The 13425-nt window shown below is 40.3% G+C and overlaps 1 protein-coding gene and 1 pseudogene across 2 annotated transcripts in view; one reads left to right on the top strand and one right to left on the bottom strand.

Annotated features, from left to right (window-relative positions):
* Positions 1 to 6837: 6837 nt before the first annotated feature.
* The window catches only part of MRLN (myoregulin), a 17938-nt gene continuing 11350 nt past the window's right edge, over positions 6838 to 13425 (top strand). Inside the window, exon 1 of the mRNA XM_032252551.1 lies at positions 6838 to 6954. The gene's annotated coding sequence lies outside the window, so the exon portion shown is untranslated. The remainder of the gene's footprint in view (positions 6955 to 13425) is intronic.
* Positions 11246 to 11703, bottom strand: LOC116532971 (annotated as a pseudogene). The gene has a single exon (XR_004261022.1). The product of XR_004261022.1 is annotated as a 40S ribosomal protein S25 pseudogene (transcript).

The raw sequence follows: 13425 nt of genomic DNA, 5'->3' as shown, positions 1-13425 counted from the left end.
AGGGAGGAATTCTCCTCACTCAGGAGATTCCCCGTCAACAATAGGAGTTGTTAATAAAAAAAAAAAAAAAAAAAAAAAAAGGTTTTTGATAGTAAATTTAATATTATGTCTTTTACTACAATTAAAATTTTTTTTAAAAAAAGCCCTCAACATTATCATTATCTCCTTGATTCAAGGTTAATAAATATTATTTAGCAATGAACAACTCAAATTGTTGACGGTGAATCTCCTGAGTGAGGAGAAGCAGGGTCTAAGAAATAATCCCCTGAAGACCCTTGTTTGTGTTATTCCTGTAAAAGCAGCTGAAGCATCTGCTGAGAGGTAGTAGGAAAGGTGAATTGTTTCAGTGTCTTGCTGATCATCCTATAAGGGGGGGATGAGTGAAATGAAAAAGCGAAATATTAATATAAAAGGTTATAATAAAGTAAGGAGCCGGGAGTCCGATCCTGAGGCTATCCAGTCCAGCAGATTCCAAGAGGTCGATGGACAAAAAGCTCTGGGTCATACAGCACTGCTCGTTGAGTTTGTCGAAGCTAATATGTCAGTGTTCTTGGCAATGTTGTCCATGGTCTTGGTTCCCTCTCACGTAAAGGCATTTGTAACCTGAACATTTTATTATACTTCCTTCCTTTGAGGCTCAACGAGTGCCTTTTCCAGGGAGAAACTGGCCCCTCCATAGTCTGCCTCAATGATGAGTATTTCAAGATACATATCAAGTCATCCAAGCTTTAAGGCACAGTGCTTCCTTAGGTGCTGAAGGAAGTGGGCAGCTACAAGGCAATTTAGAGTTTCAGTAAGGATCTGGCTTTACAGATTTTAATCTGGATTGTCAGAATTCAGTTCTTGGTGATGCCAAGACAGAGGGAAAGATAAAAATTGGAAATGTTAATTTGAAGGCTGTAGACAGACATTAGAGAAAAAGAAGAGTTAAAATTTGGTAAGGTTTGACAATGTGTACAAGATGACAAGATCTAGTAAAATTTACAGGCAGTAACAAAACTTGTTTTTCATATCTGTCAGTTACCTGCAATTTACAAGAGGTTTAAACTAGTTTGAAGACAATGAACAGGACCAGAATCTGGTAACCCAGCAGGATGTGCTATAGTTTTCCATTGAAACACAAAAATTCTCTCCACAGACACTTTCCCCTTTGACCAAAATAATCTCAAAGGACCAGACACAGTGGCTCACACCTGTAATCCCAGCACTTTGGGTGGCCAAGGTAGAAGGATTGCTTGGGGCCAGGAATTGAAAACCAGCCTGGGCAACAGAGCAAGACTCTGTCTCTCCAAAAAAAAAAAAATTAGCTAGCCGTAGTGTCATGCTCCTGTAGTCCTAACTACTTGGGAGGTTGAGGCAGGAGGATTGCTTGAGCCCAGGAGTTCAAGCCTGCAGTGAGCTATGATTATACCACTACACTCCAGCCTTGACAACAGAGCCAGACCCTAGCTCTTAAAAAAATTAAATAGATAAATAAATAAAATAATCTCAAAGAAGTTTTATTCTTGGTCAAAAAATAAAGCTGACGTCATTAAATTTGACCTAATTCTTTTAACATATGCAGCAAGAATGGTGATTTAGCATATTGGCCCTTTAAAGTTTGCTTCATGGAAGATTTCATAAGGATGTTCAAAATGGACCTTTAAAAACCTCTTGAGGCTTGATTCTTCTGAGAGAGTATTTTAAAAATAAACAAACTCAAACCTCTTGAGGTGAAGAAGACAAGCCAAGCCAAGAATTCACCATCAGATTTTACCTACATTAATCATAGATTTGAGCAAATTCCTCTCTTCTCGAGGTCACTCAAATAGTCTCAGTTTCCTTGGCCCACTAGGAAGAGAATCTTATTCCTCTGTAAGGCTGAGAACCCCGTAAGCCTACCCTGTAAAGTCAGGCTCAGTTCCTTTAAGGCTTATTGGCCATATCTTGATTCATTCTCAAATACGACATTCTAAACAAAGCCTTATTCAGAATAAGCTTTGTTGTATAAGCAATGTTTTCAATTATGTCCTCTTAATAAGGAGAACAGATTCTTATTTAACCTATGCAAATAACTATATTGCCATGGAAATAAGAATATTCAATAAAAGTTTCTGGCTGGGCGCGGTGGCTCACGCCTGTAATCCCAGCACTTTGGGAGGCCGAGGCGGGTGGATCACAAGGTCAAGAGATCGAGACCATCCTGGTCAACATGGTGAAACCCTGTCTCTACTAAAAATACAAAAAATCAGCTGGGCATGGTGGTACGTGCCTGTAATCCCAGCTACTCAGGAGGCTGAGGCAGGAGAATTGCCTGAACCCAGGAGGCGGAGGTTGCGGTGAGCCGAGATCGTGCCATTGCACTCCAGCCTGGGTAACAAGAGGGAAACTCTGTCTCAAAAAAGTTTCCGAATTCTGGAGGGAACAGGAAGAAAATTTAAATATTTTGTTTTTGTTAGTCTACATTTTTTTAGATAATAGCGTAAAAGAGAAAGTAGCCCTCATATCCAGAAAAGAGAAAGTTAAAGTGTTAGCAGCATTCCAAACAAAACCCAGATGATTCCTCCTCATTTTGCCCAGGGTTATTCTTGCTCTGTTCCATCTTGGGTTAGTAACCTCATGAGCCTGTTAGCTTCTTAATGAGAATGCCAGAAATCCTAGATGGTCCAATGGCATGGGCCCCAACCTATTTAAGCAATACCCTCATAAGCCTGTGTCCATGAGTACTCAGCATGGTCTTTTTCTGTGGGGCTCTGAGACTGTCATTTCTAAGGTCAAAGCACTCTGGTCTATAGCTGATTTGCAAGTGCTTTCAGGGAAGAATCAAAGTAAAACAAACAAAAAAACTATCTCTAGATGCCAAGAGATCGAAAATGACTGTGGTTAATTTATTAATGATAATTTTTCAAAAGTGAAAGATCTGATGAGTTCATTACAAAACTAATGCAATTGACAAGGAAATGTGGTTGTTTCTGTGGCATTTAAAACAAAGCAGTGAATTTAAAATCAAAGGGACAGTAGAAAAGTTTTAAAAAAAAAAAAAAACACAGGCGGTAACAGAATTGTAAAGAACCTTAGTTCTTTTAAGAGAAGACTTTTTTCATTTAAGTAATCAAAAACACTCAACATAAAGCACAGAAAATCATTCTGATAAAACGGAATCCTTGCCTTTCAGGTAGATTCCTCAGAAGGTAAAGAAAAGTCTTAACAACCTCTTAAGAAGTACATAAATTTAAAAAATAAATAAATAAAAGGCCGGGCATGGTGGCTCACGCCTGTAATCCAAGCACTTTGGAGGCCAAGGCAGGCGGATCATCTGAGTTCGGGAGTTCAAGACCAGCCTGACCAACATGGTGAAACCCCATCTTTACAAAAAAAAAAAAAAAAAAAAAGAAGTACATAAATAATTCAATAAAATTTTGTCATTTAACAGAGAGAAAAGCAGTTTTAATTTTTGTTAGCATGATATTTGATATCAAGGTTCTTTTTAAGAAAAATCTTATAAATAAAGCCACTAAACCTTAGCCAGTTTCAACTATGGCAAATAAAATTCCCTTCCTGTGCACCTTCTACAGGTTTCTACACATTTAGGTTTTGTGCTGCCTATTCTTCATTGTTCTGGAAGTCAGTCATTCTACTTTAAGACAAAACTATGCTCCTTTCCCTTAACAAAAACACATCCTGAGTATGTTGCATAAAAGTTATTCTTCTCTGCAATTACTTTTCCTAGAGAATCTCATTCACAATATCAATCATGACTTTTTAACTTCTATTTATTTAACAGAGATAGCTATGAAGTAGATAGCTGTGAGCTGTCAGACACTACAATTTTGTACCAAAGCTTATGAATATACACTTTACAATGTTTTATAGCTTAGATGTCCTTATAATACAACTTCTCAATGTGGCAAAATACATAGAGCCTTAAAATTATGCCTAGTGATTAATATTTCAATATTTTATATCATTAGAAATGATGTAGGTATTTAATAACTGTCCATTAATCACCTTAAGCTAGCATAAGTTTCAAGTTATCAGAAGATCCTGGAGACTGTCTTCAAGCTGACATACCACAAAACATAATTATTGTTAAAATAAAGTTTGTCAGAATAATAATTTAGTTAAACACACATCTCCAGTTTTCATCACCTTAAACATCTAGGAAATATAATGCTAGTTTATTCAATCAGTAAAGTGTCTAAGTTCCAGAAGAATAAACCCAAATAGAATACAAATGTATGCCTGCATTTTGCTGAACTTGGAGAACTCAGAAGACAGCTCTTTCTATCAAAAGACAAATATTAAAGTAGTCCTTTTTTAAAAAAAAAAGTTACTTAAATTTTATGAATTTGAATTCTTAAAACATTTGCATTAGTTTTTTGTAAAAATGCTTTTTAAAGTATTCGAAGCTCAATTTTACCACCAACAGGGTGGCTTAAAACAACAGAAATTTATTGTGTTGGTTCTGGAGACTAGAAAACCAAGATCGAGGTGTCAGCAGGACCATGGCCCCTCTGAAGGCTCTGGGGGAGGGTCTTTCTTTGCCTCTAACTTGCTTCTCTGGTGGTTTCCAACAGTCCTTGGTATTCCTTGGCTTGTGGACACATCACTCCAGTATCTGTTTCCTTTGTTACATGATGTCTCCCTGTGTGTCTGACTATGTCCCTATTTCCTGCTTGTTACAAGGACTTGGGTCACTGGATTAGGGCCCACCCGAATCCAGCATGATCTCTTCTTGATTATATCAGCAAGACCCTGTTTCCAAATAGGGTCACATTCACGGGTACTAAGGATTTGATCTTGAAAATGTCTCTAGCGGATGCAGTTCAATCCAGAACAGCTAATAGTGGGCCTAGTGTTCTGAATACTCATCAGTCAGCTACAGAGTGGGGTGTCCATGCCCCAGGGATCAGTAAAGATGGACCACTGGAAGTGTGTTAAGAAAACATTAGAATGTCTATTTATTTTTACATTTCTTCTTTTAGAAATTGTATTTGTACTCAAGCTCTCTCCTGACAACATTAAAAAAAAAAAAGAAATTGTATTTGTATTTTATGATGTAAATGACATATTTACAATAGTACATGCATATGTTCTATAAATAAAAATACACATATTCAGTGGATACTCAAAATTTTTGAATTGACCAGAGAATGGAAAAAGAGAAAGGCCCTATACCGATTCCACTCCTTCTCTCCCATCTATTAAACTGGATATCACTAGCATATTAGTTTCTCTTTTTCACAGTTGCGTCAGTAGAATAACTCTCCACTGTGTGAGGTTTGTAGTGAGGTGTCCACCCCCACCCATCACAGCATTTAGCTGAAAAAAGGTTTAGTTTGACAAAAGACCAGTTACGAGGTCTAAGCCAGGGTGACAAGTAGCTGGAATCTTAAGAATGAAGCAATTGGCTGCGTGCAGTGGCTCACGGCGGTAATTCCATCACATTGGGAGGTGGAGGCAGAAGGATCACTTGAGTCCAGGATGCAAGACCAGACTGGGAGCATAGCAAGACCTCTTCTCTACAAAAAATGAAAAAAAGAAAAATGTAGCTGGGTGCAGTGGCACATGCCTGTGGTTCCAGCTACTCAAGAGGCCAAGGTGGGAAGATTGCTTAAAGTCAGGAGTTCAAAGCTGCAGTGAGCTATGATCATGATACTGTACTTCAGCCGGGGTGATAGAGTGAATACCTGTCTCTATTAAAAAAAAAAAAAAAAGAAAAAAAGCAATTTAACAAGCATTGCTCCATACAGAGGTAAGTAATGTATCTTTATACATTTCAATAACTTTTCTCTAATTGTCAGTTCTCTTTTTTATATTTTGAGACAGAGTCTTGCTCTGTTACCTAGGCTGGAGTGTCATGGCATTATCTTGGCTCACTGCAACCTCTGTCTCCTGGATTCAAGTGAACCTCCTACCTCAGGCTTCTGAGTAGCTGGGACTATAGGCATGCGCCACCACACCTGGCTAATTTTCTGTATTTCACCATGCTGCCCAGGCTGGTCTCGAACTTTTGAGCTCAAGCCATTTGCCTGCTTTGGTCTCCCAAAGTGCTGGTATTACAGGCATGAACCACCACTCCCAGCCACATAATTGTCAGTTTCTTTTAATACTTCAGACAGAGCCCGTGTTTAATGTAATTAGGTATAAAGGCATGCTGTTAATAGTATAAACAATTTGGTATTATTTGTGGGGGAGGAGGGGCAGCACAGAATTTGGAAGGTTTTGAAGTATAAGTTTTCAAAAGAGGAGAGCCACTGCAAACCAGAGCCAGGTGATAATTGCACCTCTGTTCTGACCACATCAATTCTACAGGTTTCTTTTTATGTATGATACAATCTCAAGATCCAGCCTCCAACCCCAACATATACCTATACATTTCCAGGAATTGTTTTGGGATCTCTAAGGGAGGACGGCTGATATGCTCACAGGTAAAAACAACTTTAAAAAGTTGATAATGTGCATTTCAAAATCTATTTATTGACATATTTCTAAAATTGAGGAGTTAATGTAAACAACATGTAAACAAAATATGTACATTTTATGTATAAATTTTAAAATATATTCAGATGTCCATGGAAAAGAATTGTTCAGAAGAGCCAAGGATAGTAGAACCTTAAATGAGTCATGGTGTTTTTTGACATTTAGTATATTTTTGTTGGTTGTTTAACTGTTCAAACACTTGACATAAAGGTCTATTGATTGTAGAGGAACTGATCTCCTTCTCATGGGTTCTTTGAGTTCCTGTGTGGGCATAAGTGTATCTTTTTATAATTTATTCCACCTGTGCCTGTCAATGTCTTTCCATTTGCCTCCTCCTGTGACATTCTGCCTCATGTTTCTTCATAAAGCTCTAAGCCAGTTATTAATAACAGACCAGTGAGCCTCCTGATCCACCAAGACCATATGGTGTTTTTCATAAAAGAGAGAGATCATTCCCTTGACTTTGGACTTCGCTTATTGAAACCCTGAACAGTAAGTGTGTGTGTGTGTGTGTGTTTTAATATAGCATTTTAAGATGTTGATGTTGGAGGAAAGTTTAGCGTGACTCTTCTGTGCTTCTGATAGAGGGAGAATATAGTAGGTTAAAATTCACTAAGACTCACAAAGCCTGTTTCCTATTCCCTGCAACACATCTCTGCTTTTTATAAGGCTGATTATAAAGAGAGATTAATGAATTAGATTTCTACTCCTTTCATTTTCTTTTGGTTAAATAAAGGTAGGAGGAGAAGCAAAGGATTAGTGATACATAAATTACTTGACCAAGCCTTGTGGCTGTAGCTTGACCTCCTGTTCCCTTGTATTTCTTCTCCAAATAGAATTCCAGTGATTTCAAAGAGAATTTTCACATATGAAAAGTATATGTGGGGGATAAGGGGGAGGAGACTGGAGTTGGACAGGAGACCCGGGCACTTTTGGTCTTTTTCCCCCTTGTTCTAGGTTTGGATCAGAGAGGGCACCTGTCTTGTTCCATGGGTTCATTACCTCCTTGATTTTTAGCCAAAAGCTTTGTCTTTGCAGCCTTCTTTATAATGCTTGCTTCTGAGAGTCCTTCAAAGTAGGTCACTATGTTTTCTGTCTAGAAAGGGGGGACCCTGAGGTCCAGAAGGGCCAATGCCCTGTTTGGTTCTCTTCAGCAGAGCTGAAACCTGACACTCCAATCCTTCAAGACCATAGACTAATATAGCTTTCTGCTTTGCTTATGTATATTTAATTCTTGAACATGTGCACCAGGCTTCTAAATAAAATGTGTAAGGGAGGCATTACAGTGAACTGGGAGGAGGTAGATGTGGGCTTGTTGTCGCGCCCTGGCTTGGACCACGTACAAGCTGTATGATCCTAAGCAAGTACTCAACTACTCTGAGCCTCAGTTTAGTCATTTGAAAAATGAGAATTACAGTCTCTTTTACAACATGATGGGGTTTACTCAGTGTATCTAAGCAGCCAACTATAGTGACAATGACAGTTATTTTAACACATTTATGAATTGCTTCTTTGAGTTTCTCCTGAATCTTCCTAATTATCTTTCATTTGTTTCCAATTTAAATCCAGAGCCTCCAAATGTGGTTTTTGATGGGAAACCTGAATTTAAACTGTAGAGGCAACATTTGACTTTTACTACTTTTAATAACTTCATTTTTAGAATCATGTAAACCATGCAAATGCTGAGGACAGGTGGATTGGAGGATGGTATGTTGTTAGCAATCAAGACATTAAGTCTACAGCTAAGATCAACGATGATGAGAAACCTCCCAAAACCACTTCAAAATATAAACTGTTATTTCCATAAACTTACCTGTTCTATTACAATCAGCATTCTAAACTTTTTCTTTCAGCTGTCTTTCTATGTTTCCAAAGCACTGATTTCTGTCCTTGCTACATCAGATTCTGTGTGTCTGGATAAGACAGAAAGAGGGTTGTCTCAGTATCTGTTTTCCAAAGTGTTGCCCTGTAACTCAGGATTGGATTTTTGTTTTCCTTTATAAACTTTAATTGTGAAAATATGTGTTTAATTTCTACCCTGTGTAAAACACCATGTGCTAACCTATTATGGAATCTATAAAAGTCAGAATGGGCTTGCTCATGGTTCAGTCCTCCTTGGGTATCGCTACCCAGGCTGGAGTGTAGTGGCATGATCTCAACTCACTGCAACCTCTGCCTCTCAAGTAGGGTACTGATTCTCCTGCCTCAGCCTCCCAAGTAGCTGGGATTACAGGGGCCCACCACCATGCCCAGCTAATTTTTGTATTTGTAGCAGAGACGGAGTTTCACCATATTGGCCAGACTGGTGTCGAACTCCTGACCTTGTGACCAGCCCACCTCGGCCTCCCAAAGTGCTGGGATTACAGGCGTGAATGACCACGCCCAGCTCTTTTTTTTTTTTCTTTTTGAGCCAGGGTATCACCCTGTTTCCCAGGCTGGAGTGCAGTGGCATGATATTACCTCACTGCAACTTCCATCTCCTGGGCTTAAGTGATCCTTCCACCTCAGATGTGCACCAACATGCCCAGCTAATTTTTTCTTCTTCTTTTTTTTTTTTTTTGGTAGAGACAGGGTTTTGCCATATTGCCCAGGCTGGCCTCAAACTCCTGGGCTCAAGTGATCCACCACCTTGGCCTCCCAAAGTGCTGGAATTATAGGCATGAGCCACAACATCTGGCCAACTATCATCTTCTAAGTAATGACTTTGTGAAGCATAGAAGAGCAACACCTGAAAGTCACACCTCATCCACCCTGTGGAAAACAAAAGAGTTATTGTACACTTACTTTGTTCCAAGCTCTGGGCAAAATGCTGGAGGTATCATTTCTGCTCTAAAGGTGGTCATAGTCTGTCATTTAAACTTGAAATTCTGTTCTCCAGCCTCGCCATCTATTTTCAGCTAAACTTGACTTGAAAGAACAATCAGTTTGTTTCAGAAATGAAATCTGCACCTTAAAAATTACTAGCAGTGAATTTATACCAAGGAGTATGTGTTGCAGGCCAAGTAGGCCATTTAAAATGTTTTGCCAAATGCTTTTTGAGAACTCAAAAAAGTCCCAAGATTGCCCCACTCACCTCCAGTCACCATCTCCAAATGAGAATGACACTTGTTTGGATATCTGAGATCTGCAGGTCAAAAAACACAAACATAACAAACAACCTCCCTCAGCCCTATTCCTGATCTTCACACCACTCGAAGGACAAGTGTCCACTGTCCCCACTGTGTTTGGGCTCTCTGAGGAAGCCTCACACAACTGATCCCCAGCCAGGGCCCAGGGCATTTCATCCAGCTTTGTAAAAGTGCATCACAACTGCGATTCATGAGGAGGGCTGGAAAACTTGGCAGGGAGAAGGTTGTTAACATTTTGATTATTTCAGTTCTAGGATATTTCTTAATGTTCAGTGCCCATAACTGAGTAAATTTATGTCATCTTAGGGGCAATGTATGATCTGTTTAGGGCAAGAATTTGGCAGCTAGAAACTTCAGCATTCGGAGTCCTCATAGTGGTTTACTTAGAAGTCATGTTTGTTCATGTGTAGAAAAATTGTTCATTATAGGGTCAGAACATTTACTTCTAACGTTTGAGGCATGGCCATCAATGGGAAAGCCAAAACTGAACAGGTGTTGACCTAAAAAGGAAGTTGAGTGGGCCAGTCATGGTGTTTCACGCCTGTAATCCCAGGCCTTTGGGAGGCTGAGGCGGACGGATCACCTGAGGTCAGGAGTTCAAGATCAGCCTGGTCGACATGGTGAAACCCTGTCTCAACTAAAAATACAAACATTAACCAGTGTGGTAGCACATGCCTATAATCCCTGCTACTTGGGAGGCTGAGGCAGGAGAATCGCTTGAACCCAGGAGGCAGAGGTTGTAGTTAGCTGAGATCACACCATTGCACTCCAGCCCAGGCAACAAGAGTGAAACTCTGTCTCAAAAAAAAAAAAAAAAAAGAGATAGAGAGAGCATGAGAGGTTTTGTTGAAGGGAAGAGAAGCACAGTGGCTCCTGATGGGTCTGACACCTGCTTTCCCACCTGGGGCGAGTGGGGGTGATCAGAGGGCCCCACAGGAGTGCTGCCAGGTGAGCCGAAGCCCGCTGCTCATGTGTCTGTGTGTCTGCCTCAGCTTCTCTGGGCTTTCCATCTCTTAAGGGCTATTCATTTCCTCTCATCTAACCCAGCCACTCCATCCCTCTTCATGGCTGGGCTGCAAGGAAATGGCTGTCTTTCTGAATCTGATGCTTCCTTTAACCAAGTGCTGTTTATTGAGTGTCAGGCAGCATGCTGGGCTCTTGGCTTACATTTTTGTTTGCTTGTTTTGTTTTGTTTTTTGAGACTCAGGCTGGAGTTCAGTGGTATGATCTCGCCTCACCGCAACCTCTGCCTGCCAGGTTCAAGCGGTTCTTGTGCCTCAGCCTCCCAAGTAGCTGGAACTAAGGTGCGCACCACCATGCCCGGCTAATTTTTGTATTTTTAGTAGAGACAGGGTTTTGGCATGTTGGCCAGGCTGATCTCGAACTCCTGACCTTAAGCAATCTGCCCGCCTTGGCCTCCCAAAGTGCTGGGATTACAGGCGTGAGCCACCACGTCTGGCCTCTTGTGTTACATTTTTACCAGTCCTGCAATACTGCAGTGGCTAAGGCCATGGGCATTGGAGCCAAACAAATCTCCATAAAAATCCTTGGTCACCTCTTACTACGTGTGTAACCTTGGACGACTTACTTAACCTCTCTGGGTTTCCGTCTTTTCGAGTAAGATAATCGTGGTATGAATATTCTACCTCGCGAAGTTTTTTTTTTTTTTTTTGATTTAATAAAGTTTTATTTTTCCAAATGTACAGTTGGTTGGACCTATTCATGCGTCTTCACCAGCAGCTGGAGCATCTCCACCCTTGGTATTTCTGGTGTAAATTACTTGAGCTCTGTGCTTTGAAACCAGTTTGATAAGTCCTTTGCTAAGGAGCTCCTGAAGGGCTGCCCTGGCAAGGGAGCCTCGAATCTTCAGTCTCTCAGAGACCACAGCCGGAGTTATAAGTTTATAGTTGGGAACTTCCTTACAGAGTTTGTCATAGGTAGCTTTGTCAAACAAGACTAAGTTATTGAGCTAGTCCCGAACTTTGCCTTTGGACCTCTTCTTCTTTTTGGCCTTGCCCCCTGATTTGTTCACTGGGTCTTTGTCTTTCTTGGCCGACTTTCCGGCGTCTTTCTTCTTCTCGTCGTCCTTGGGCGGCATTGCGAAGCCCGGAGCGCAGCGGCGAACACTACAACCGCGCTAAAATGTCGGACTCTCGCAAAGTTTTATGAGATTAAAATCAAAGTGTGTGTAGAAGGCACTGAACTTTAGTTATGAATAAAGTCCTTTCAATCCCCCACAAGACAGATATTACTCTGTCTGTTCTCCAGATGAGGTAGCATCTGAGGTTAGGTGTTTTGTCCAAGTTGCAGAGTTAATACTGGTGAGAGCCAGGATCCAAAACTGGTTCCATCCAGTCCAAAGCCTGTACTCTCTCCTCACTCCACCTTGCTGACTGATCATCTGTGAAAAACATGTTTCTGTGTTCAGTCGAAGTCCACTTTGTCAAATTCTTTACCCTGTGGCCCTGACCTGCCACATTTTTCACTTTTCACTTGTGATTTGCCTTGCTTTGGACTCTGGTTATACATGGGCCCGAATGAAAGATGTTGGAGGGTGCTCACGTAGCCTTCTCTGGTGAAGCGCAGAATCCGGTCTATCCTAAATGTCAGAAAATTGCTAAGTCAACTGTGGCACTAGCTTTGGAAAAAGTCGCAGTGTGACCTCAGACAAGTCTCTTCACTTCTCTGGGCCTCATTTGTCAAACAAGAAATTTACAAAAGCTCTAATATCTTTTCTATACCAAGATTTCATTAGTACTTTCAATCTTTCCCTATTGTTGCTTTTCTTAGCTGGAAAGAGAATAACTGCCTTGAAATCATGTCTTAATCAGGAAACAAGGTGCAAGAATAATGCCTGCCAGCATTTAAACATAGAGCCATAGGCCGTTATTTATTTAATTCTCATACAAGCTTTCTATCATACAAGGCTCATGTCATTGATAAGTTAATTTCTCGGATATGTGTTAAATTCCCTTTCGCATATAATTCAACTTTGGGCAGAATTGAAAGGGAACTTAATGAGTTCAGAAAATGCAGCTTGAACTCAAATTTTAGAAGCTTACAGAACACAATCCATTTACAATTGCGTATGCCCAAATTTTCCCAAATTACCCAAATTTGAGTTCAGTGAGGACAAACCTCCAGTATGCGGTAGAAACAGTGACCATCCCAACAGATCACCCCATTCTAAAGCCCTGCAGCTCCTGTGCCAAGTTTTTCTTGCCTTCCAACAACTTGACTTGCTTCCCCAATTACAAGCACAAAAACAAAAACAAAAGGAAGAGCATTAGTAAGACATAATTCCCACGTGATTTCTCAAGTTTCTAAAAGACGATTTTCTTGAACATAAACATTCCGGGAAAGGGAGATGTTTTCCTTAGGGAGACAAGTTGCAAGCACCCAACTTCGGGATTTTATTTTTTAAATTATTTTCTGGGAAAAGTAGACTTAGTATGTATATTTTTCTTGTTATAATTGTCATTTGGTCAAAGTGAACTTTCATTCTTCCCAGAAAGCTTCTACTTTAATATAGTCAAGTCAGTATTTGTTGAGAACTAATTAGTGTCAGAGACTGCGACGCACTGGAATACAGGATGAATGAGGCCATCCTCACCTTCTAGCAAGGCAGCACTGACTATGGGGTATTGCATGTGAACAACCATGATACAGTGTGCTCACTGGCAACATGATACAGACAAGTGGGAAATACATTCTGTCTAAGGAAGTCAGATTGGACCACAGAGGAGTTGACATTGAATCTCAAAGGATGAATAGGAGTTGAACAATTTTGCCTGTTTAGATGCTTACAGAGAACTTGAGGAGAATGATTCATTCA

Source organism: Sapajus apella, unplaced genomic scaffold, assembly GCF_009761245.1.
Source record: "Sapajus apella isolate SASKATOON/1434 unplaced genomic scaffold, GSC_monkey_1.0 scaffold78, whole genome shotgun sequence".
Classification (NCBI taxonomy): Eukaryota; Metazoa; Chordata; class Mammalia; order Primates; family Cebidae; genus Sapajus; species Sapajus apella.
The sequence above is the reverse complement of the archived record's forward strand: the minus strand, read 5'-3'. Positions and strand labels throughout refer to the sequence as shown.